Raw genomic sequence first — 25,229 nt, forward strand, 5'->3', positions numbered from 1 at the left:
TCGTCCTTTATCTTCCCCTTTCTGACCTTTGTGTAACTATGTCACAGGATAACGATAACACAGCATGTGGTTTCAACTGCTGATGCCTTGATTTAATTCTAGTTGCTGACAAAAGTTTTGGTTTTTTTTTAATTCTAAGTTGGCCAAGTCATATCCCAATCGAACCTTGTAACTATATTTTCACAAGGTGTAACTTTCCTGTTTTCCTCTTATATCCTCACTCATTTCCTCTCATTAAATTTTATACAGTGTTCACCATTTCATTCATGAGCCCGGAGGAACTTTACTGTCTAACACAATATTATCATTAAAGCAGGAATGGGGTACTGAAGTTGCATGTTCAGCCATGAACTCATTGAATGGCGGTGCAGGCTAGAAGGGCCGAAAGGCCGAATGGCCTACTCCTGCACCTATTTTCGATGTTTCTATGTATCATACTGTCTTTAAAACATCGATCAAACATTCCCACCAAGTTTTGACCCAGTTTCTTTGTTTAATTTTATATAACCGAACCTCTTCTTGGACCTTTTATTCTCCAAAATATGCTAGAGAGCAATCCAGTCTACAAGAGGAAGGATATTAGTTACCTTTAGCATAACAGTCACCCCCAAAAACTTATTTCTGAATACATAGTTTGGACAGAACCAGAGAGACCGGACTTTTTCAAAAATAAAACTTAATTATCACAATTTTCAGCTAAATTTTCCTTCCCATGTGTTTGACCAGCAACGCTTAGCAATATATAATATATATATTTAGAAAATGTTTTTTAATTACATAAACAAATTATGCCCAGACTTTGTCATTTTACAAAGAAGACAAAAGTAACAATTGCGTTTGGATGCAAGTCATTGATCTTCCCCTTCGAGCAGTGTATCGTGGACAATAGGATTACATTGGATATACGGCACAGAAACAGGCCATTCGGCCCAACCAGTCCATGCCGGCGTTTATGCTCCACTCGAGCCTCCTCCGTTCTTTCCTCATCTAACTATATCCACATAACCCTCGATTCCCTTCTCCCTCATATACTTGTCTAGCCTCCCCTTAAATGCATCGATACTATTCACTTCAACCCCTCCCTGTGGCAGTGAGTTCCACATTCTCACCACTCTCTGGGTAGAGGTTTCTTCTGAATTCCCGATTTGATTTCTTGGTGACTATCTTATGTTGATGGCCTCTAATTATGCTGGTCCCCACAAGTGGAAACACTGTGTCTACTCTATCAAAACCTTTCATCATTTTAAAGACATTAGCTCACCCCTCAGCCTTCTTTTTTCAAGAGGAGAGAAACCCGGCCTGTCCATCCTTTCCCGATAGGTATACGCTCGCCTTTCTGGTATCATACTGTAAATCTTCTCTGCACCCTCTCCAGTGCCTCCGTATCCTTTTTAGAATATGGTGACCAGAATTGCACACACAAAGTCTAACCAAGGTTCGATACAAGTTTAGCATAACTTCACTACTTTTCCATTCTATAACAATTCAATTCTATAACAATGGATCCCAATAATTTAACTCAATACTTTAAATTCTTAAGTCCAACTTTGTCAGCATGCTGCGACATTCGATGTTTGCAGATAACTGGAGATAATTTTGTTTTAACTGCTGAATCTTTTGCTATGCCATCAACCTCTTATCCAACGGGAACTGGCATTGCCTAATTTGGTCGTCTTTGGCTACGGCATAGTCCAGAGACACAAGTCTGCATTTTCTTCAACATACATCAACAATGTTAGAAGCACGTAAAACACTGGTCTTCCTGTGGCAAGCACAAATCACTCGTTTCTGAACTTTTCTTATTCTAACACAATATTTCTAATCTAAACATTCTATGATGAAAATATCCACGGCCAGTTGGTTGGAAACACCAACTGTTGCTCAGTGAAATTTCTCTCCAATGATAACAACCACATTTTCCCCGATATGGAATGAACTAAACATGAACACCTTTCAGAAGCTGAATTAACCGAGTTCCCGATGCCAACACCCCTCACATCTTCCATTCACTTCAACTGAAAGGAAAACCAGATTGCATCAGTTGGGATTTGAAAGATATTTACAACAGATGCTAGATATTCTTAGAGTTAGCATTGTTCTCTATTCTGTCTACTCGAGGAGTTTGATAACAGACTTTCTCCTGTGAATGTAGAGCTGGAATATTGGGCCGGGATGTATTTACTTGTTCATCTTGTTGACTCGAAAACGTTGCCAATTATTTGATGTGATCTGTATTTTCTTAAATACATTTCCTGAGTGGATTCAAATTTAAATTGAACCCAGGTTTGCAGGCGTGATGCTCCATTCACACATCGAAGGTGAGAGAGATGCTGTGGGGCACATGCTAAGTCCAGTATCTGAAAGTGATTCACAGACTGGGTTTTGTGTTCAGTGATCCCAGGCATGTTATCGACACGTTCTCTCAATACCAAGGCTCGGAGAGGCACTCTGGAACGTATGGGGAACTGGCACTTTTCCACGAGAGTAACCAAAGGTATGAGAACTGAAATAATCCAGAGTTAGAAAGGAGGAAAGGCCCCAAAATGGTGCACTCAATAACAGGACATCAATTAGTCTCCTCTTATCTTGGAACATTAACTATCGACACACTCTGTTATTGAAACATCAAAATATTGTATTCCAGCCCAGTAATAGGGGTTATTATCATCAGAAACAAACTTCAACTGTTGGAATAGACATGATTCAGTCGGGATGTGATTAACAGCAGCAATGATAGCAGAATCCAACCACTGCAGTCACTTGTGAACTCGCTGGTGTTTCAGCAGGTTTGATGACCGAGCGAATCCCTTCCCACACTCAGAGCAGGTGAACAGCCTCTCCCCAGTGTGAACTCGCTGGTGTGCCAGCAGGTCGGATGACTGAGTGAATCCTTTCCCACATTCAGAGCAGGTGAATGGCCTCTCCCCGGTGTGAACTCGCTGGTGTTTGAGCAGGTTGGATGACCCAGTGAATCGCTTCCCACACTCTGAGCAGGTAAATGGCCTCTCCCCGGTGTGAACAAGCTGGTGTTTCAGCAGTTCGGATGACTGAATGAATGGTTTCCCACACACGGAGCAGGTGAACGGCCTCTCCCCGGTGTGCATGTGTTGATGAATTTCCAGTGCAGACGGGCAGCTGAATCCCTTCCCACAGTCTCCACATTTCCACGGTTTCTCCGTGGTGCGAGTGTGCTTCCGTCTCTCCAGGTTGGACGATCAGTTGAAGCCTCCTCCACACAAACAACACGTTTACAGATTCTCCCCGCGGTGAATGGTGCGATGGTTTTTCAGGCTATGTAACTGGTTAAAGCTCTTTCCACAATCAGTGCACTGATACACTCTCACTCGGGTGTGTGTCTCAGTGCTTTTACAGTCACACTGATGATTGTAATCTTTCCCCACAGACAGAATAAACTAACATTTCTCCTTCCACATTCAAAGGCCGATGATATTCAAGTCCTGATGAATCGAGTGACTCTATCAGATCTTGACGTGATGTTTATTTTGAGTTTCCCTCCTTCAAATCCTCCCCTTCTAACACCCTGCAAAAGGACTTTACAAAAGTCATCACTGTAAGTACAGGATCGAAATTCAGAAAAGACAATTCTAGTTTCTATGGAACATTCTTTCCTTCTGCTGTGTGATTTTAAGTATTGACTTAATAAAAAATCATAAAGAGGGAGAAGATAGATTGAGAGTAAACTGACAAGAAATATAAATACAGTCACAGCTTCTACAGATATATAAAAAGGAAGAGATAGCTAAAATAAACGTTGGCCCCTTGGAGGATGAGACGGGGAATTAATAATGAAAAACAGGGAAATGGCAGAGACTTTAAACAAATATTTTGTATGGTCTTCACGGTGGAAGACACTAAAAACATCCCAATAATAATAGATAATCAAGGGGTCACAGGGAGTGAGGAACTTAAAACAATCACTATCACGAGAGAAAAAGTACTAGACAAACTATTGGGACTAAAGGTGGACGTCCCCTGGACCTGATGGCCTGCATCCTGGGGTCTTAAAAGAAGTGGCTGCAGAGAAAGTGGATGGATTGGTTGGAATCGACCAAAATTCCCTGGATTCTGGCAAGGTCCCAGTGGATTGGAAAACCTCAAATGTAACACCCCTATTCAACAAGGGAGGGAGAAAGCAGGAAACTATAGAGCAGTTAGCCGAACATTTATCATTTGGAAAATGCTGGAGTCCATTATTAATGAAATAGTAGCAGGACATTTAGAAAATCATAATAGTCAAGCAGAGACGGCGTGGTTTTATTAAAGGGAAATCACGTTTGACAAATTTGCTCGAATTCTTTGAGGATGTAACGAGCAGGGTGGATGAAGAGGAACCAGTAGCAGTTGTGTATTTGCATTTCCAGAAGGTATTCGATAAGGTGACAGATAAAAGGTTACTGCACAATATAAGAGCTCACAGGGTTGGGGTAATATATTAGCATAGATGTAGGATTGGCGAACTAACAGAAAACAGAGAGTCAGGATAAATGGGTAATTTTCAGTTTGGCAAACTGTAACTAGTGGGGTGCCACAAGGATCAGTGCTGGGGCCTCAACTATTTACAATCTGTGTTAATGACTTGGATGAAGGGACGGAGTGCACTGCAGCCAAACATGCTGCTGATACAAAGATAGGTGGGAAAGCAAATTGTGAGGAGGACACAAAGAATCTGCAAAGGGTTCTGGACAGGCTCAGTGAGTAGGCAAAAATTTGGCAGATGGAGTATAATGTGGGAAAATGTGAGGTTATGCACTTTGGTAGGAAGAATAAAAAAGCAAACTATTATTTAAATGGAGACTATACAATGCTGCGGTACAGAGGGATCTGGAGGTTCTTGTGCATGAAACACAAAAAGTTAGCATGCAGGTACAGCAAGTAATCAGGAAGGCAAATGCAATGTTGGCCTTTATTGAAGGGGAATGGAGTATAAAAGTAGAGAAGTCTTGCTGCAAATGTACAGGGTGTTCGTGAGACCACACCTGGAGTACTGCGTATAGTTTTGGTCTCCTTATTTAAGGAGGGATATACTTGCATTGGGAGCAGTTCAGAGAAGGCTCACGAGGTTGATTCCTGAGATGAAGGGGTTGTCTTATGAAGTAAGCTTGAGCAGGTTGGGCCTGTACTCATTGGAGTTTCAAAGAATGAGAGGTGAACTTATTGAAACGTGTAAGATTCTGAGGGGGCTTGACAGGGTAGATGCAGAGAGGATGTTTCCCCTTGTGGGCAAATCTAGAACGAGGGTGCATAGTTTCAGAATAAGGGATCGCCCTTTTAAAACGGAGATGCGGAGGAATTTCTTCTCTGAGGGTCGTGAATCTTTGGAATTCTCTACCCCAGAGAGCTGTAGAGGCTGAGTCAGTCAATATATTTAAAGCGGAGATAGACAGATTTTTGAAATATAGGGGAGTCAAGAGTTATGGGGAGCAGGCAGGAAAGTGGACTTGAGGGCAAGATCACATCAGCCATGATTTTATTGAATGACAGAGCAGGCTCGAGGGATCCAATGGCCGACTTCTGCTCCTATTTCTTATTGTTAATCTGTGAACCTTGACCTGAACGTTCCAAAATGTTACTGATTTTGAGGAATAGACAAAATATCTAAGCATTGATAAATGCATCATCTAACATCTCAAACTGAGCTAACCTGCTCTAACTATGTCAGTATTTGTGTCAGCTGTGACTCAGTGGGTAACACACTTGCCTCTGGGTCACAAGGTTGTGGGTTGATGTCGCACTCCAGAGACATGAACACAAAAATCTCGGCTGATGCTCCAGTGCAGTGCTGAGGGACTGCTGTACTGTCGGAGGTGCTGTCTTTTGGATAAGATGTTAAACCGAGGCCCCGTCTGCTCCCTCAGGTGGATGTAAAAGGTCCCATTGCACTATTTCAAGCAGAACAGGGGAGTTATCCCCGATGTCCTGGCCAATATTTTTCCTTAACATCAGTAAAGCAGATTATCTGGTCATTATCACATTGTAAATTGGTTGCTGCGTTTCCTACATTACGATAGTGACTACACTTCAAAAAGAACTTAATTGACTGTAAAGCGCTTTGGGGCATCTGGTGGTGGTGAAAGGTGCGAAATAAATGCAAGTCTTTTTATTTTCTATATGTCTTTTATTACTCTACCTTCTCCCATTGTGCCTCCTTTTGTCTGCTGTCACTTCCCCACCTCCTCTTCCCCACCCAACTTTACAGTTCATTTCTTGTGTACATGGTCTCTCTCTCTCCTTTCCCTCACTCTATCGCTCCCTATAAGCTGTCCATCTGCCATATCTCCCAGTCCTGATCAAATGCTCTCCCTGACCCATCACATTTCTCCTTCCTTTATCGACAACAACTTTCATTTATATAGCACCTTTAAGAACATAAGAGTTATGAGCAGGAGTAGGCCATACGGCCCCTCGAGCCTGCTCCACCATTCAATAACATCATGACTGATCATCAACCTCAACTTCACTTTCCCGCCCGATCTCCATATCCCTCGATTCCCCAAAACACCAAAAATATATCTATCTCAGCCTTGAAATAACACTATAAAATGGCCCCTGGTGCTTCACAGGAGCATTATCAGATAGAATTTGACTCCAAGGGTCAAAGAGGCACATTTTAAAGAGGGTTAAAAAGGAAAAGAGTGGCTCAAGTAAATGTTGGTCCCCTGGAGGATGAGACTGGGGAATTAATAATGGAGAACAGGGAAATGGCAGAGACGTTGAACAAATATTTTGTGTCGGTCTTCACGGTAGAAGACACTAAAAACATCCCAATAGTGGATAACCAAGGGGCTACAGGTAGGGAGGAACTTAATACAATCACTATCACTAATGAAGTGGTACTAGGTAAAATAATGGGACTAAAGGCGGACAAGTCCCCTGGACCTGATGCCTTACATCCCAGGGTCTGAAGAGAAATGGCTGCAGAGATAGTGGATGCATTGGTTGTAATCTACCAAAATTCCCTGGATTCTGGGGCGGTCCCAGCAGATTGGAAAACCACAAATGTAACGCCCCTATTTAAAAAAGGAGACTGACAAAAAGCAGGAAACTATAGACCAGTTACCCTAACATCTGTCGTTGGGAAAAAGCTGGAGTCCATTATTAAGGAAGCAGTAATGGGACATTTGGAAAAGCATGATTCAATCAAGCAGAGTCAGCATGGTTTTATGAAAGGGAAATCAGGTTTGACAAATTTGCTGGAGTTCTTTGAGGATGTAACGAGCAGGATGGATAAGGGGGAACCAGTGGATGTGGTGTATTTGGATTTCCAGAAGGCATTCGATAAGGTGCCACATAAGAGGTTACTGCACAAGATAAAAGCTCACTGGGTTGGGGGTAATATATTAGCATGGATAGAGGATTGGCGAACTAACAGAAAACACAGTCAGAGTAAATGGGTCTTTTTCCAGTTGGCAAACAGTGACTAGTGGGGTGCCGCAGGGATCGGTGCTGGGTCCTCAACTATTTACAATCCATATTAATGATTTGGATGAAGGGACAGAGTGTAATGTAGCCAAGTTTGCTGATGATACAAAGATGGGTGGGAAAGCAAATTGTGAGGAGGACACAAAAAATCTGCAAAGGCTCAGTGAGTGGGCAAAAATTTTGCAGATGGAGTATAATGTGGGAAACTGTGAGATTATCCACTTTTGGCTGAAATAATAGAAAAGCAAATTATAATTTAAATGAAGAAAAATTGCAAAGTGCTGCAGTACAGAGAGACCTGGGGGTCCTTGTGCATGGAACACAAAAAGTTAGTATGTAGGTACAGCATGTAATCAGGAAGGCAAATGGAATGTTGGCCTTTATTGCAAGGGGGATAGAGTATAAAAGCAGAGAAGTCCTGCTACAACGGTACAGGATATTGGTGAGGCCACACCGGGAGTACTGTGTACAGTTTTAGTCTCCTTATTTAAGGAGGGATATACTTGCATTGGAGGCTGTCAGAGAAGGTTCACTAGGTTGATTCCGGATATGAGGAGGTTGTCTTATGAAGATAGGTTGAATAGGTTGGGCCTATACTCATTGGAGTTCAGAAGAATAAGAGGTGATCTTATTGAAACATACAAGATAATGAGGGGGCTCGATAAGGTGGATTCAGAGAGGATATTTGCACTCATAGGCGAAACTAAAACTAGAGGACATCGTCTTAGAATAAGGGGCCTTCGATTTAGCACTGAGATGAGGAGAAATTTCTTCTCTCAGAGGGTTGTAAATCTGTAAATCTCTGCCCCAGAGAGCTGTGGAGGCTGGGGCATTGAATATATTTAAGGTGGAGATCGACAGATTTTTGAACGATAAGGGAGTAAAGGGTTATGGGGAGCGGGCAGGGAAGTGGAGTGGAGTCCATGATCAGATCAGCTATAATCTTATGGAATGGTGGAGCAGGCTCGAGGGGCCAAATGGCCTACTCCTGCTCCCATTTCTTACGTTCTTAGGGTGTTAAAGGAGGAGGGAGGGAATTTTGGAGCTTAGGGCCTAGGCAGCTGATGGCATGGCCACCAATGGTGGTGTGATTAAAACCAGGAATGTGCAGGAGGCCAGAAATCCTGGAGGGTTGTAGGGCTGGAGGAGGTGACAGAGATAGGGAGGGGCGAGGCCACAGAGGGATTTGAAAACAAGGATGGGAATTTTAAAACTGAGGCTTCGTGCCCAGTCACCATTTCTCCTTCCTTTACAGACGCTCCCTGACCACTCTCCATTTCTCCTTCCTTTACAGACGCTCCCTGACCACTCTCCATTTCTGCTACATTTTTTGAAATATTTAAAGATTTTAAGAAATCTTTGAAGATCGCAGGACAGGTTAACAAAGCTGTTAATAAAGCTTAAAGGATCCTGGGCTTTATAAATTGAGGCACAGAGTACTAAAGCCGGGAAGTTATGCTAAATCTATATAAAACACTCGCTCGAGCCCAGCTGGAGGATTGGGCCCAATTCTGGGCACACTTCAGGAAGGACACAAAGGCTTTGGAGAGGGGACAGAAGAGATTTACTGGAATGGTGCCAGGGATGAGGAACTTCATTTATGTGGAGACTGGAGAAGCTGGGATTGTTCTCCTTGGAGCAGAGAAGGCTAAGACGAGATTTGATAGAGGTGTTAAAAATCATGAAGATGAGATAGAATAAATAGAGAAACTGTTTCTATCGGCTGATAACCAGAGGGCACAGATTTGAGGTGATTGGCAAAAACAGAGGTCACATGAGGAAAACCATTTTCCCACAAGGAGTGGTTAGGGTTTGGAATGCACTGCCTGACGGAGCGGTGGAGACAGAGTCAATAGTAGCCTTCAAAAGTGAATTGGACAAAGACTTGAAGCAGAATGATATTGCAGGGATTTGGGGAAAGAGCGGGGGAAGCGGGATAACCGGATTGCTCCCCGAAAGTATCGGCGCAGACTCGATGGGCCGAATGGCCCCCTTCTGTGCTGTAATATTCTGTGATTCTAGAATTCTTTACAGACACTCCCTGCTCAGTCACCATTGCTCCTTCATTTACAGACGCTCCCTGGTCCATCACTATTTCTCGTTAATTTACAGACGCTCCCTGAGAGTTTAACGCAGACACAGCGCATGCACTGACCGTTCCTTCGGGCTGGAGCGGACCCAGGACCCGGCAGGCAGGGGGAGAATGTTCCCCGGTTTATATCCCCCCCGGTGTGGGGAGAATGTTCCCCGGTTTATATCCCCTCCCCCGGTGTGGGGAGAATGTTCCCCGGTTGAAATCCTCCCTCCCCCCCCCCCCCGGTGTGGGGAGAATGTTCCCCGGTTTATATGCCCCCCCCGGTGTGGGGAGAATGTTCCCCGGTTTATATCACCCCCCCCCCCCCCCGGTGTGGGGAGAATGTTCCCCGGTTTATATCCCCCCCCCCCCGGTGTGGTGAGAATGTTCCCCGGTTTATAAACCCCCCCCGGTTTGGGGAGAATGTTCCCCGGTTTATATCCCCCCCCCCGGTGTGGGGAGAATGTTCCCCAGTTGAAATCCTCCCTTCCCCCCCCGCCGGTGTGGGGAGAATGTTCCCCGGTTTATATCCCCACGCCCGGTGTGGGGAGAATGTTCCCCGGTTGATATCCCTCCCCCCGGTGTGGGGAGAATGTTCCCTGGTTTATATCCCCCCCCGGTGTGGGGAGAATGTTCCCCGGTTTATATCCCTCCCCCCGGTGTGGGGAGAATGTTCCCTGGTTTATATCCCCCCCCGGTGTGGGGAGAATGTTCCCCGGTTTATATCGCCCCCCGGTGTGGGGAGAATGTTCCCCGTTTTATATCCCCCCGGTGTGGGGAGAATGTTCCCCGGTTTATATCCCCCCCCCGGTGTGGGGAGAATGTTCCCCGGTTTATATCCCCCCCCCCGGTGTGGGGAGAATGTTCCCCGGTTTATATCCCCCCCGGTGTGGGGAGAATGTTCCCCGGTTTATATCCAGGCCCGGGGCTGCACTCGGTGTTGTTGCCCCCAGCGTTTCTTTAACCCGCTCCCTGGAGCTCGCTCACCTCCTGCGTCAGCGTCTGCCACCGCCGCCTGCACATGCTCAGCTCACACTGCCCGGGTGATTGACGGCAGCTCCCCACCAATAGGAAGAGTGGGGCGGGGCTGGAGGACAGAATGGGCGGTTGGTCCTCCAACCAATTGGAGTGCGTGAGGGGCAGGGCTTCCAGCAGGCTGTAACTATTGGGGTGCAGCAAGGATCAGTGCTGGGGCCTCAGCTATTTACAATCTATATTAATGACCTAAAGGGACAGAGTGTAGTATTTGCTGACGATACAAAGCTGGGTGAGACAGTAAGCTGTGAGCAGAACACAAGAGTGCAAAGATAGATAGATAGACGATGTGAATGGGCAGTAAGGTGGCAGATTGAGTATAATGTCAGGAAATGTGAGGTTATTCACTTTGGTAGGAAGAATAGAAAAACAGAATATCTTTTAAATGGTGAGAAACTTTAAATGTTGGTGTTGAGAGAGATTTGGGTGTCCTTGTGCAAGAAACACAGAAAGCGAGCATGCAGGTACAGCAAGCAGTAAGGGGGTGGAGTACAAGAGTCAGGATCTATTGCTACAATTGTACAGGGCCTTGGTGAGACCACACCTGGAGTACTGGGCAGTTTCGGTCTCCTTATCTAAGGAAAGATATACTTGCCTTGGAGATGGTGCAATGGAGGTTCACAAGATTGATTCCTGGGATGAGAGAGCTGTCTTACGATTGAGAGATTGTGTAGAATGGACCAATACTCTCTGGAGTTTAGAAGAATGAGAGGGGATCTCATTGAAACATACAAGATTCTGAAGGGTATTGACAGGGTAGATGCTGAGAGGTCAATTCCCCTGGGCTGGAGTGACTAGAACTCGGGGGCTCAAATTAAGGGGGAGACCATTTAAGACAGAGATGAGAAATTTCTTCACTGAGGCTTGCGAATCTTTGGAATTCTCTGCCCCAGAGGGCTGTGGATGCTCAGTCTATTCAAGGCTGAGATAGATAGATTTTTGGACTCTCGGGGAATCAAGGGATATGGAGATCAGGTGGGAAAGTGGAGTTGAGGGCGATGATGTTTTTGAATGGCGGAGCAGGCTCGAGGGGCCGTATGACCTACTCCTGCTCCTATCTCTGATATTCTAATATTGACATCTAAGCGGCTCTAGATTTATTAGTCCCACCCTTTATCTTAAGGGAACATACTTGCTCTGAACCCTCGCTATCTCCTCCTTGAATGCCTCCCACTGCTCTGACACGAATTTACCTTCAAGTAGCTGTTTCCAGTCCACTTTGGTTAAATCACATCTCTGCTTCGTAAAATTAACTTTACCCCAATTGAGAACTTTCATTCCTGGTCCATCTTTGTCCTTTTCCATAACTACCCTAAATCTAACTGAATTATGATCACCAGCACCAAAATGCTCTCCCACTGATACCCCTTCCACCTGCCCAAGCTTCATTCATTAAACCGAAGTCCAGAACCACCCCATCTCTTGTTGGGCTTGCTACGTAATGGCTAAAAAAAAAGTTCTCCTGAATGCATTTTAAGAATTATGCTCCTTCTATATCTTTCGTATTAATTCTATCCCAGTTAATATTTGGGTGGTTGAAATCCCCGACTATTACTGCCCTATTATTTTTGCATGCATCAGAAATGTGCCGACATATTTGCTCTTCTGTCTCCCTCTGACTGTTTGGGGGTCTATAGTACATCCCCAGCAGTGTGATTGCCCCTTTTTTGTTCTTCACTTCTCCCATGTGGCCTCATTTGACGATCCTTCGAACATATCATTCCTCCCCACAGCTGGAATTGTTTCTTTAATCAACACTGCGATGCGCCCTCCATTTTTTATCCCCGTCTCTATCTCCTCTTAAAACCCTGCAACCAGAAATGTTGAGCTGCCATTCCTGCAGTACTTTTAGCCGTGTTTCACTAATAGTTACAATATCATACCCCCACATGTCTGTCTGTGCCCTCAGCTTATCTGCCTTAATCCCAAGACTCCTTGCATTGGCATTGAAGTATTTCTAGATTGATTCCTGTGATGAGAGGGCTGTCTTATGATGAGAGTTTGTGTAGAATGGGCCTATACTCTCTGGAGTTTAGACAAATGAGAGGTGATCTCATTGAAACGCACTGGCACTGGCATTTAGCGCTGCCAAACTCCCTTATTGTCTATTTTCTAGCCTTTGTTTCCTCTGCCTTCCAAACACTAGCAAAACCCCAGTGAGGATATTGTCCGGTCCTGTTGAGGTGCAACCTGTCCGGCTTGTACTGGTCCCACCTCCCCCAGAAACGCTCTCAATGCCTCAGGAATCTAAAGCCCTCCCTCCTGCACCAAACACCAGCCAGGCATTCATCTGCTCTATCCTCTTATTTCTGTACTCACCAGCACGGAGCACCGGGAGTAATCCGGACATTACTACCTTTGAGGTCCTGTTTTTTAATCTCTTTCCTAGCTCCCTAAAATCTGCCTGCAGGATCTCATCCCTCTTTCTACCGATGTCATTGGTCACGATATGGACCACAACCTCTGGATGTTCATCCTCCCCCCTCACCAATGTCCTGCAGCCGCTCAGTGACATCCTTGACCCTGGCACCAGGGAGGCAACATACCATCCTGGAATCAAGTCTGTGCCTGCAGAAGCGCTTGTTTGTTCCCCTAACTATCAAATCCACTCCCACTATTGCTCTTCCACGCTTCTTCCTCCCCGCCCTGTGCAGCTGAGCCACCCACGGTGTCGTGGACATGGCTCTGGCTGCACTCCCCAGAGAAACCATCGCCCTCATCAGTATCCAGAACTGAAAACCGGTTAGCGAGCGAGATGCACTCAGGGGACTCCTGTCCTACTCTTGCCCCATAACGCTGAAAATTTTTTCAACTCATGTTTATCTCTTTCGAAAGTTACAAGTGAATCTGCTTCCACCACCCTAACAGGCAGTGTGTTCCAGGCCAGAACATCTCGCTGCTTCATTAGTCCCCTCATGTAGCATCTGGTTCATTTGCCAATCACATTCAATCTGTGCCTCTGGTCACTGAACTTTCTGACACTGAAAATTGTTTCTCCTTATTAAGAGGATCGGCGGGCTGGAGGAAGTTACAGAGATAGGGAGGGGCGAGGCCTTGGAGGGATTTGAACAAGAGGATGAGAATTTTAAAGCCACCAGCCGTCTCCCCCAGTGCAGAATGTGACTCACTGCTAACAGAAAGGATTTTTGTTTCCTTACAAAAGATGCATAATGAGGGGAAATCAATCTCTGTATCTTTAACTAACAGCGACATGAGGGAAATGAATGACCTTTAAACACCTGGTCACTTGGCACTGAAGTGTCTGAAACTTATAATAGGAACTCCAGGGAAACAAAATACTGACAAATGTTAAACTGTTTTGCTGACAAAAGAAATCTCGATTTAACTTTAAAAGATGAATAGTTTAAGAGGGGTTCACACAGACTCACCTGATAGGCCGACTCAGGATCCACCCCTCAAGCACCGTGATTGGTTGTGGAACACGCTGCTCCCTGGGCCCTCCGGCCTCTGAGCTCTCTTCCTGTTGGTTCCCAGGGCAATCAATCACCACTCGCCAACATTACGCTGCCACATTAAGTTGAGAGGCTCAGAGGAAGAAATAAAATGGGGTCGTGAATCTGAGTTAAGAAATAAAATTACAGAAACATAATTAAATTTATCAACAAAACTATTTAAAGTCAAATCAAATGAATTGTTGCATTTAATACATCCTTCTGGGTCAAGTGGGAAACAAGTGACATGTGGGCTGTGCAGAGTGTCTGTGCCCAGTTACACAGCGTGTCCCTGGCTCCCTGCTCCAAGTGCACATGTTTCAGCTCACATCCAACTGACTGGATAAACCTCGCCCGTCTAAATCCCATCACACAAATAGCAGCATTTGATGTTTAGTTCTGCTCAACCTTAATAAAACACTGGTTAGGCCTCAGCTGACACATTGTGCTCAATTCTGGGCACCACACTTTCAGAAGGGTATCTATACCTTCGAGAGGGACCAGAAGAGATTTACTCGAATGGTACGAAGGAGGAGGGACTTTAGTTATGTGGAGATACTGGAGAAGCTGCGGTAATTCTCCTTGGAACAGAAAATGTTAAGAGGAGATATTATAGAGTGTTCAAAATCATGAAGGGTTTTGATAGAGTGAATAAGGAGAAACACTTTCCAGTGGCAGAAGGGTCGGTAACCAGAGGACACAGAGTTCAGGTGATTGGCAAAAGAAGCAGAGGCGACATGAGGAACCATTGTATAAGCAGTGAGTTGTTGCAATCTGGAATGCACTGCCTAATAGGGCAGTGGAAGCAGATTCAATAGTAGCTTTCAAAAGTGAATTGGATAAATACTAAAGGGACAATATTTGCAGAGCTATGGGGAAAGAGCAGGGGAGTGGAACTAACTGGATAGCTCGACCATAGAGCCAGCACAGGCACAATGGGCCGAATGGCCTCCTGCGCTTTCATTCTATGAAAATGGCGGATGATCTTATCCAGAATGCTGCGACCACATATCCCCAGAAAACCAAGACCGCCTATTTCCACCTTCGTAACATCGGCCGTCTCCACCCCTGCCTCAGCTCACCCTCTGCTGAAACCCTCATCCATTCCTCGGTTACCTCTTGACTTGACTATTCCAACATACTCCTGGCTGGCCTCCCACATTCTACCCCACGTAATCTTCACCTCATCCAAAACTCGGCTGCCCGTGTCCTAACTCGCACCAAGTCTCGTTCACCCATCACCCCCTGTGCTCACTGACCTACATTGGCTCCGGGTTAAGCAACGCTTCGATTTCAAAATTCTCATCCTTGTTTACAAATCCCTCCATGGCCTCGCCCCTCCGTATCTCTGTAATCTCCTCCAGCCACACAACCCCCAGAGATGTCTGCGCTCCTCTAATTCTGCCCTCCTGAGCATCCCTGATTAGAATCGCCCAACCATTGGTGGCCTTGTCTTCTGTTGCCGAGGCCCCAAGCTCTGGACCTCCCTCCCGAAACCTCTGTGCCTCCTCCCTGAAAGCACTGACTCTGGCTTTGTTCAGTTCTACACTCACTGGTTCCCGTCTCTCCTCCGCTGAAGGTACTGGCTTTGGCTGGGTTCAGTTCTACACTCAATGGTTCCCCTCCCCTGAAGGTACTGACTCTGGTTGGGTTCAGTTCTCACTCACTGGTTCCCCTCCCCTGAAGGTGCTGACTCTGGCTGGGTTCAGTTCGACACTCACTGGTTCCCCTTCGCTGAAGGTACTGACTCTGGGTGTCTGCTCCCGTCACCTCTTTATACACTCTGACCCTCCCTATATATCTGTAATATCTCTGTTTTGGTGATGGGCTCTCCCTGACCACTCACTCCCTGACTCTCACCATTTCAGGGAATCATACGGCACAGAATGAGGCCATTCGGCCCATCGAACCTGTCCGACTCACTGAAAGTCCCACTCCCTGCACCTGCCCCAAAACACCAGAAAATGTTCCCTTTGAACATTGCTGGTTTTGAAAGTTATTATTGATGTCCCAGAATTGAGGCCAACCCTCAATATCTGAGTGTAACTAGTGAGTGATAAAGGTTGACCAGAACTTGCTTGTTGTACTCTATACTGCTATTAATGCTGGAACAGATTGATCAGCGGACCCTGCCCCTCACAGCTTTGTGTTCACCTGTAAATTGCACCATTTGCTTTAGAATGCCTCCCATTTTTCCTCCTTCCCAAATCCCAGCTGGCGGCCGGTGACCCCGCTGACCCCGGGCCTGTCACCGCGGATCAAGCCCGGGGTCAGCCTCTGGGCTGTGATTGGCCCTGGGCCCTACACCAGGTGTTTATGACGCTCACCAGCCCCACGCGAGGCTCCAATTTCTGCCCCGCGCCGACAACCGACATCATCCGGGCTCCACCAACTGTCGTCCCCGCCTCCCGCACATGCTCAGTGCGGGATATCCGGGCTCAGCCCCGCCCCTCGTACACTCCGATTGGTTGGAGAACTCGCCTCCAGCACGGTCTTCCAGCTCCGCCCACTGTGGGGCCGCAAGCCCCGCCTCTCGCACACTCTGATTGCTTGGAGGACCCTCCGCCCGCTCGGTCTACCAGCCCTGACCCTGCTCTTCCTATTGGCCCGAGCCGCCGTCAATCATCCGGGCAGCGTGAACCGAGCATGCGCAGTGGGGCGGCTTTGTCTGAGGCAGCGGCTGAGAGATGGGCGGAGGGAGGGAGCGGATTAATAAACCCCGGGGGGCCGCGGGCTTCACACGCAATCGCTGTGGGCTTCCGGCCTTTCCCCGAGTGGGGCCCCCGGGGAGGTGGGCTCTGGGCCCGTGCGGGGTCCCCGGGGAGGTGGGTTCTGGGGGAGATTAGATTGTCCTCACAATGTAAAGTGTTTCAGGAACAAGTAATTCTGGAGAGACTTTTAATCCATTGAACATTTACAGATTTTTAAATTTGTTCCGGGCTGTGGCCGTCGCTGCCAAGGCCGGCATTTATTGGCCATTCCTAATTACACTGGAGAAGGTGGTGGGGAGTCACCTACTTGAACCGCTGCAGTCCGTGTGGTGAAGGCACTCCCACAGTGCTGTTAGGGAGCCAGTTCCAAGATTTTGACCCAGTGACGATGAAGGAACCGCGATATATGACCAAGTCCGGATGGTGTGTGACTTGGAGGGGAACTTGCAGATGATGCTGTTCCCATTCACCTGCTGCCCTTTTCCTTCTGGGTGGTAAAAGCCATGGGACAGGTTGGGTGGCAGGTTCCCTTCCATCAGAACATAAGAATTAGGAGCAGGAGTCAGCCATATGGTCCTTCGAGCCTTCTCCACCGGTCAATACGACCATGGCTGATCTTCGACCTCAACTTGACTCTCCTGCCCGATCCCCATATCGCTGGAGGACATTAGTGCGCCAGTTGGGATTATAGTGACAATCCGGCAGCTTTCATGGTGACTGTTTTTCTAGAGCCTGCCCCACAAATTCCCCGATTTATTAAGCTCAATTTTACAACAAGCCTTTGTGTTTTTCTGGGTTCTCTCTCACTCCCTTTTATCTGTTTTATATTCATTGTACAGGTTATTAGAAGGGGAGGACTTGTAGACGGGAAATTTAACTCCAACGTCACATCAAGATCGACCAGTCTATTCATCGGGACCTGAATATCATCAAACATAACATGGAAGCAAAAAGCAGAGTTGACAGCGGGGAGAAACCGTACACGTGTTGTGTGTGTGGACGAGGATTCAGCCAATCCTGTGGCCTGGCGAAACACAAACGCAGTCACACTGGGGAGAAACCGTGAAAATGTGGGGACTGTGGGAAAGGATTCAATTACCCGTCTGAGCTGGAAACTCATCAACACAATCACACGGGGGGAGGCTGTTCAGCTGCTCCGTGTGTGGTAAGAGATTCACTCGGTCATGTGAGCTGCTAACACACCAGCGAGTTCACACTGGGGAGAGAGACCTTCACCTGCTCCGTGTGTGGGTCAGGATTCATTTCTTCAACCCACCGATTGAGACACCAACTTGTTCACACCAATGTGAGACCTTTTAAATGTTCTGCCTGTGAGAAGAGCTTTAAAAGCAAAAAGGAATTGCTGGCACACCAGCACACTCACACTGTGGAGTGGCCGTTCACCTGCTCCATGTGTGGAAACAGATTCAACAGTAATTACTGTTGTGTTTGCCAGCACTCTAGTAATGACTTCACGAGGTAAGGTATTGCACTTGCACTGTTGTGACCTTAGTCCTTTTATTGCAGCTCCTGAATGAGGTGACAGTAAGGTGGGCTCCCTTTTATACCTGCGGTGTGCAGGTGACCTCTAGGTCTCCACCTGTTGCACCCTCTGGTGGTACAGGCATATTGTATACAGTGTGAAGATACATTCATAGGTCTTATGTAACTGTACATTGAGTGTACAGGGTGTATACACGCACAACAATTACCACCTTCTGAGACACCAGCGAGATCAGACCAGGGAGAGGCCGTTCACTTGCTCCATGTGTGGGAAGGGATTCACTCGATCATTCAGCCTGCTGAGACACCAGCGAGTTCACAAGTGACTGCAGGGTTTGGATTCTGCTGTTGCTGCTGTTAATCACATCCAGGACTGAACCATGTTCATTCCACTGTGGAACTCCGCTGACCCAGCTGAAGGTTGTAAGCTCAGGGAGTGGGACCTCCAGGAGTGGAGTGTAAGAAAGCTGGGTTTCGGTATCCTGACAAATATACGGCGCGGTACCAGAGGAATCCTTACTGGTTAGGATCTGGTATGCACTGCCTGAGAGGATGGTGGAGGCAGACTCAATCGCGGCTTTCAAAAGGGAATTGTGTAAGTACCTGAAAGAAAAAGATTTGCAGAGCTACGGGGAAAGGGCGGGAAGTGGGACTAGCTGAAGGGCCCTTGCAAAGAACCGGCACAGACTTGATGGGCCAAATGGCCTCCTTCTGTGCTGTAACCACTCTGATTCTCTACTAAGGAACCGTCCAGCGTAGGCCTAGGGGTGAATGATGCCTGATTCCCTGAACTATTTCACATTGAACCCAGTTCAGATCCAGATCAATTCAGTTTACAGAAGAATAGAGAGAAATATCACCCCCAACTGAGGGAGACAAAAGCAGCCATAAGAGAAGCTCAGAGATCTTTGGAAAAGAAGAGAGTGCTCAATTATGGTAATCATTGCAAAAGCTTTTCCAGCTACGTCAGGAGGCAGAAGACGGTTAAAGATGGTTTATTGCAGGGGTGGGCCATTATTTGGGCTGGAGGGCCACTGAACAAGTTTTGCTGAGCTGTTGAGGGCCGCCCACCAATGTTCCCCCGAAGGTGGGCGGCCGCACGGTCACGCATCAATCGCAGGGTCCCGCGTAGGGTGCTCACCAGCTCCCACCGCTGGAAGAGACACTGTGCAGCAGATTTAAAGGGACCGCTCACCAGCTCCCGCTAGAGTATGCATGCATGTGCAGTAGCTCCTCGCCCCCAGAATCTCTGCGTGTGCTCTGCAGGCTGTGTGGGAGGGGCCCGAAGCGCGCTGCCACTATCCCTGGCCCAATGGGCTCCCTCATCGGCGGCCCGCTGAAGGTAGGACTTCTATTTTTTGTGTGTTTATTCATTTATTGATTGATTGTGGTCCATTTTTCATTTCGCGCTCTGGGTTGTAAGAGATCTCTTGAGACCCCAGTTTAAGTTCACTAAAGAGATTCTGAGCTTTCTCTGAGTTTTGACTGGACATACATGCAAGTTGAGTTGCAGTCAGTAGGAGGTTGAGGGTATATCACCAGGAGCAGATCAACACAGTGAGAAAGAACCGATTCTCCGACCTTTTTATTTGTTATTGATTGATTGCTTATTACATAGAAACATAGAAAATAGATGCAGGAGTAGGCCATTCGAGCCTGCACCACCATTCAATAAGATCATGGCTGATCATTCACCTCAGTACCCTTTCCTGCTTTCTCTCCATACCCTTTGATCCCTTTAGCCGTAAGGGCCATATCTAACTCCCTCTTGAATGTATCCAATGAACTGTCATCAACAACTCTCTGCGGTAGAGAATTCTACAGGTTAACAACTCTCTGAGTGAAGAAGTTTCTCCTCATCTCAGTCCTAAATGGCTTACCCCTTATGTCCCCTGGTTCTAGACTTCCCCAACATCGGGAACATTCTTCCTGCATCTAACCTGTCCAGTCCCGAAAGAATTTTATGTGTTTCTATGAGATCCTCTCTCATCCTTCTAAACTCCAGTGAATACAGTCCCAGTCGATCCAGTCTCTCCTCATATGTCAGTCCTGCCATCCCAGGAATCAGTCTGGTAAACCTTTGCTTCAATCCCTCAATAGCAAGAATGTCCTTCCTCAGATTAGGAGACCAAAACTGAACACAATATTCCAGGTGAGGCCTCACTCAGGCCCTGTACAACTGCAGTAAGACCTCCCTGCTCCAATACTCAAATCCCTCAGCTATGAAGGCCAACATACCATTTGCCTTCTTCACCGCCTGTTGTACCTGCATGCTAACTTTCAATGACTGATGTACCTTGACACCCAGGTCTCGTTGCACCTCCCTTTTTCCTAATCTGCTGCCATTCAGATAATATTCTGCCTTTGTGGTTTTGCCATTAAAGTGGATAACCTCACATTTATCCACATTATACTGCATCTGGCATGCGTTTGCCCACTCACCTAACCTATCCAAGTCACCTTGCAGCCTCTTAGCCCTCCTCACAGCTCACACCGCCACTTAGCTTAGTGTCATCTGCAAACTTGGAGATATTACACTCAATTCCTTCATCTAAATCATTAATGTATATTGTAAATAGCTGGGGTCCCAGCACTGAGCCCTGCAGCACTCCACTAGTCACTGCCTGCCATTCTGAAAAGGACCCGTTTATCCCGACTCTCTCCTTCCTGTCTGCCAACCAGTTCTCTATCCATGTCAGTACATTACCCTCCAAACAATGTGCTTTAATTTTGCACACCAATCTCTTGTGTGGGACCTTGTCAAAAGCCTTTTGAAAGTCTGGATACACCACATCCACTGGTTCTCCCTTGTCCACGCTACCAGTTAAATATATTCAAAAAGGAGTTAGATGAGGTCCTTACTGCTAGGGGGATCAAGGGGTATGGCGAGAAAGCAGGAATAGGGTACTGATGTTGAATGTTCAGCCATGAACTCATTGAATGGCAGTGCAGGCTAGAAGGGCCGAATGGCCTACTCCTGCACCTATTTTCTATGTTTCTATGTTTCTATCCTCAAAAAATTCTAGGTTTGTCAAGCATGATTTCCCTTTCATAAATCCATGCTGACTTGGACCGATCCTGTCACTGCTTTCCAAATGCATCTTTAATAATTGATTCCAACATTTTCCCCACTACTGATATCAGGCTAACTGGTCTATAATTACCCGTTTTCTCTCTCCCTCCTTTTTTAAAAAGTGGTGTTACATTGGCTACCCTCCAGTCCATAGGAACTGATCCAGAGTCGATAGACTGTTGGAAAATGATCACCAATGCATCCACTATTTCTCGGGCCACTTCCTTAAATACTCTGGAATTCAGACTGTCAGTCCCCGGGGATTTATTGGCCTTCAGTCCCATCAATTACTTTGGTCTCGGTGCTTTAGATGCAGGATTCCTTCTATTTTTTATTTGTTAATTAATTGCTCATTACTTTTTGTGCTTTGTTTCGTGCTTTGTAAATCTTGGTGCTAGGTGCAGGTCCTCTCAGCTTCCTTGTATTTTTTATTTGTTGTTGAATGTTTATTTTTGTGCTTTGTTTAGTGCTCGGTGCTTTCTCAACTCCCCACAAGGTTTTTCTGTGTGGCCAGATATGCTGGCCTAAGTTAGTTTGGAGTAACTATTAGCTGTTCAAACTAGCTTAATGACATCACTGCAGTACCTAGCAACCAACCTCCCTGAGCACTGCTCATTAGGGGCAAGGTTTAGCGTTTGATGGGACAATGTAGAGGGAGCTTTACTCTATATCTTACCCTTGCTGTACCTGCCCTGGAAGTGTCTGATGAGACAGTGTCGAACATAAGAACAAATGAACATAAGAACAAATGAACATAAGAAATAGGAGCAGGAGCAGGCCATACTCGAGCCTGCTTCATAACCCAACACGATCATGGCTGGTCCGATCATGAACTCAGGACCACTTCGCTGCCCTCTCCCCATAACCACTTATTCCCTTATTGATTAATAAACTGTCTATCTCTGTCTTAAATTTATTCAATGACCCAGCTTCCACAGCTCTCTGAGGCAGCGAATTCCACAGATTTACAACCCTCCGAGAAGAAACTGCCACCAAAGCAAATATATCCTTTCGTAAATATGGAAACCAAAACCGTACGCAATATTCCAGGTGTGCCCTCACCAATATCCTGTATAACTGTAGCAAGACTTCCCTGCTTTTATACTCCAACCCCTTTGCAATAAAGGCCAAGATTTCATTGGCCTTCCTGATCACTTGCTGTACCTGCATATTAACCTTTTGTGTTTCATGCACAAGTACCTCCAGGTCCCGCTGTACTGCAGCACTTTACAATTTTTCTCCATTTAATTAATAACTTGCTCTTTGAATTTTTCTGCCAAAGCACATGACCTCACACTTTCCAACATTATACTCCATCTACCAAATTTTTGCACGCTCATTTAGTCTGTATGTCCTTTTGCAGATTTTTTGTGTCCTCCTCACATATTGCTTTTCCTCCCATCTTTGTATCGTCAGCAAATGTGTCTATGTTACCCTCGGCCCTTTCTTCCACATCGTTAATGTAGATTGTAAATAGTAGGGGTCCCAGCACTGATCCCTGCGACACCCCACTAGTTACTGATTGCCAACCCGAGAATGAACTATTTATCCTGACTCTGTTTTCTGTTAGTTAGCCAATCCTCTATCCATGCTAATATATTACCCCCAACCCCATGATATTTTATCTTGTGCGTAACCTTTTATGTGGCATCTTGTCAAATGCCTTCTGGAAGACCAAATACATCACATCCACTGGTTCCCCTTTATCCACCCTGTTTGTTACATCCTCCAAGAATTCCAACAAATTTGTCAAACATGACTTCCCCTTCATAAATCCATGGTGACTGCCTGACTGAATTGTGCTTTTCCAAATGTCCTGCGACTACTTCTTTAATAATGGACTCCAACATTTTCCCAAACACAGATGTTAGGCTAACTGGTCTATAGTTTCCTGCTTTTTGTCTGCCTCCTTTTTTAAATAGAGGGGTTACATTTGCAGTTTTCCAATCTGCTGGGACCTCCCCACAATCCAGGGAATTTTGGTAAATTACAACCAATGCATCCACTATCCCTACCATTACTTCTCTTAAGACCCTAGGATGCAAGCCATCAGGTCCAGGGGATTTATCCGCCTTTAGTCCCATTATCTTAATGAACACCACCTTCTTAGTGATTGTGATTGTGTTAAGTTCCTCCCCCGCTATAGCCCCTTGACTATCCGCTGTTGGAATATTGTTTGTGTCCTCTACCGTAAAGACCGATACAAAATATCTGTTCAGAGTTTCTGCCATCTCCATGTTCCCCATTACTAATTCCTTGGTGTTGTCCTCCAAGGAACCAACATTTACTTTAGCCACTCTTTTCCTTTTTATATACCTTTCGAAACTCTTGCTATCTGTTTTTATATTTCGTGCTAGTTTACTTTCATAGTCTATCTTCCCTTTCTTACATTTTTTATACATTCTTTGCTGGCTTTTAAAAGGTTCCCAATCTTCTGTTCTCCCACTAGTTTTGGCCACTTTGTATGCCCTTTTAATTGGATACCGTCCTTTATTTCTTTAGTTAGCCACGGATGGATCTCTTTTCTTTTACACCTTTTTCTCCTCATTGGAATGTATTTTTCTTGAGAGTTGTGCAATATCTCCTTAAATGTACACCACTGTTCATCAAACATCCTACACTTTAATCTATTTTCCCAGCCCACTTTAGCCAACTCTGCCCTCATACCTACATAGTCTCCTTTATTTAAGATTAGTACGCTGGTTAGAGATCCAACTTTCTCACCCACCATCTGAATTTGAAATTCAGATCATGCTCTGATCACTCATTCCAAGGGATCCTTTACTAGGAGATTGTTTATTAATCCTGTCTCATTACACAGGACCAGATCTAAGATAGCCTGCCCCCTGGTTGGTTCCATTACATACTGCTGAAAGAACCCATCTCTTATGCACTCTATGAACTCTTCCTCAAGGCTACCCTGACCAATTTGATTTGTCCAATCAATATGGAGGTTAAAATCACCCATGCTTATTGCTGTTCCCTTTTTACAAGCCCCCACTATTTCCTGGTTTATACTCCAACCAACACAGTTGCTACTGTTAGGGGACCTATAGACTACGCCCACCAGTGACTTTTTCCCTTTATTATTCCTTATCTCCACCAAAACTGTTTCAAAATCCTTATCATTTGAGCCAATATTGTTTCTCATTATTCCATCCTTTATCAATAGAGCTGCCCCACCTCCTTTTCCTTTCTGTCTGTCCTTCTGGATTGTCAAGTACCCCTGAATATTTAATTTCCAGACCTGGTCACCTTGCAACCATGCCTCTGTAATAGATATTAGATCATACCCATTTGTATTTATTTGTACCGTCAACTCATCTATTTTGTTGCAAATGCTCCGTGCATTTAGACAAAGTGCCTTTAAGATTGTTTTTTTCCCCTTTTTTCCCCACTTGTTTCCTCTCTCCTTCAAACTCACTTTCTTTAATTTTGCTTTCTAATTCCAGCTTTACTCCCCTCCCTACTGAATCTATTCTCAGGTTCCCATCTCCCTGCCAAGCGAGTTTAAACTCTCCCCAACAGCACTAGCAACCCCCGCCCCGCAAGGATATTGGTCCCGGCTCTGTTGAGGTGCAACCCGTCCAGCTTGTACCGGTCCCACCTCCCCCAGAAGCGGTCCCAATGCCTCAGGAAACTAACGCCCTCCCGCCTGCACCATCTCTCCAGCCACATATTCATCTGCTCTATCCTCCTATTTCTGTACTCACTCGCTCGTGGCATCGGGAGTAATCCAGAGATTACTAGCTTTGAGGTCCTGCTTTTTAATCTCTCTCCTGGCTCTAAACTCTGCCTGCAGGACCTCACCCCTCTTTCAACCTGTGTCATTGGTCCCAGCGGAAGGAGCACACGACAACCCAAGCACTTCAACAAACCGGCACTTCAACCAACGTACTTTCAACCACCGTCTGTCCAACCTGCGACAGAGACTGTAGCCC

The 25,229-nt window shown here is 46.0% G+C and overlaps 1 long non-coding RNA gene across 2 annotated transcripts in view; it reads right to left on the minus strand.

Annotated features, from left to right (window-relative positions):
• LOC139235636 (uncharacterized) overlaps positions 1-25,229 on the minus strand; it is a 73,946-nt gene that overhangs the window by 16,990 nt on the left and 31,727 nt on the right. The window contains exons 3-4 of one of the 2 annotated variants that reach the window (XR_011588484.1): positions 13,939-14,127; positions 3,511-3,552 (exon numbers count right to left, since the gene is read on the minus strand). This is a non-coding gene — a long non-coding RNA (uncharacterized lncRNA). Of the gene's footprint in view, positions 1-3,510; positions 3,553-13,938; positions 14,128-25,229 lie in introns of those variants that run through there. The other variant, XR_011588485.1, reaches the window with a different exon arrangement.

The sequence above is a fragment of the Pristiophorus japonicus genome, chromosome 23 (genome assembly GCF_044704955.1).
Source record: "Pristiophorus japonicus isolate sPriJap1 chromosome 23, sPriJap1.hap1, whole genome shotgun sequence".
NCBI lineage: Eukaryota > Metazoa > Chordata > Chondrichthyes > Pristiophoridae > Pristiophorus > Pristiophorus japonicus.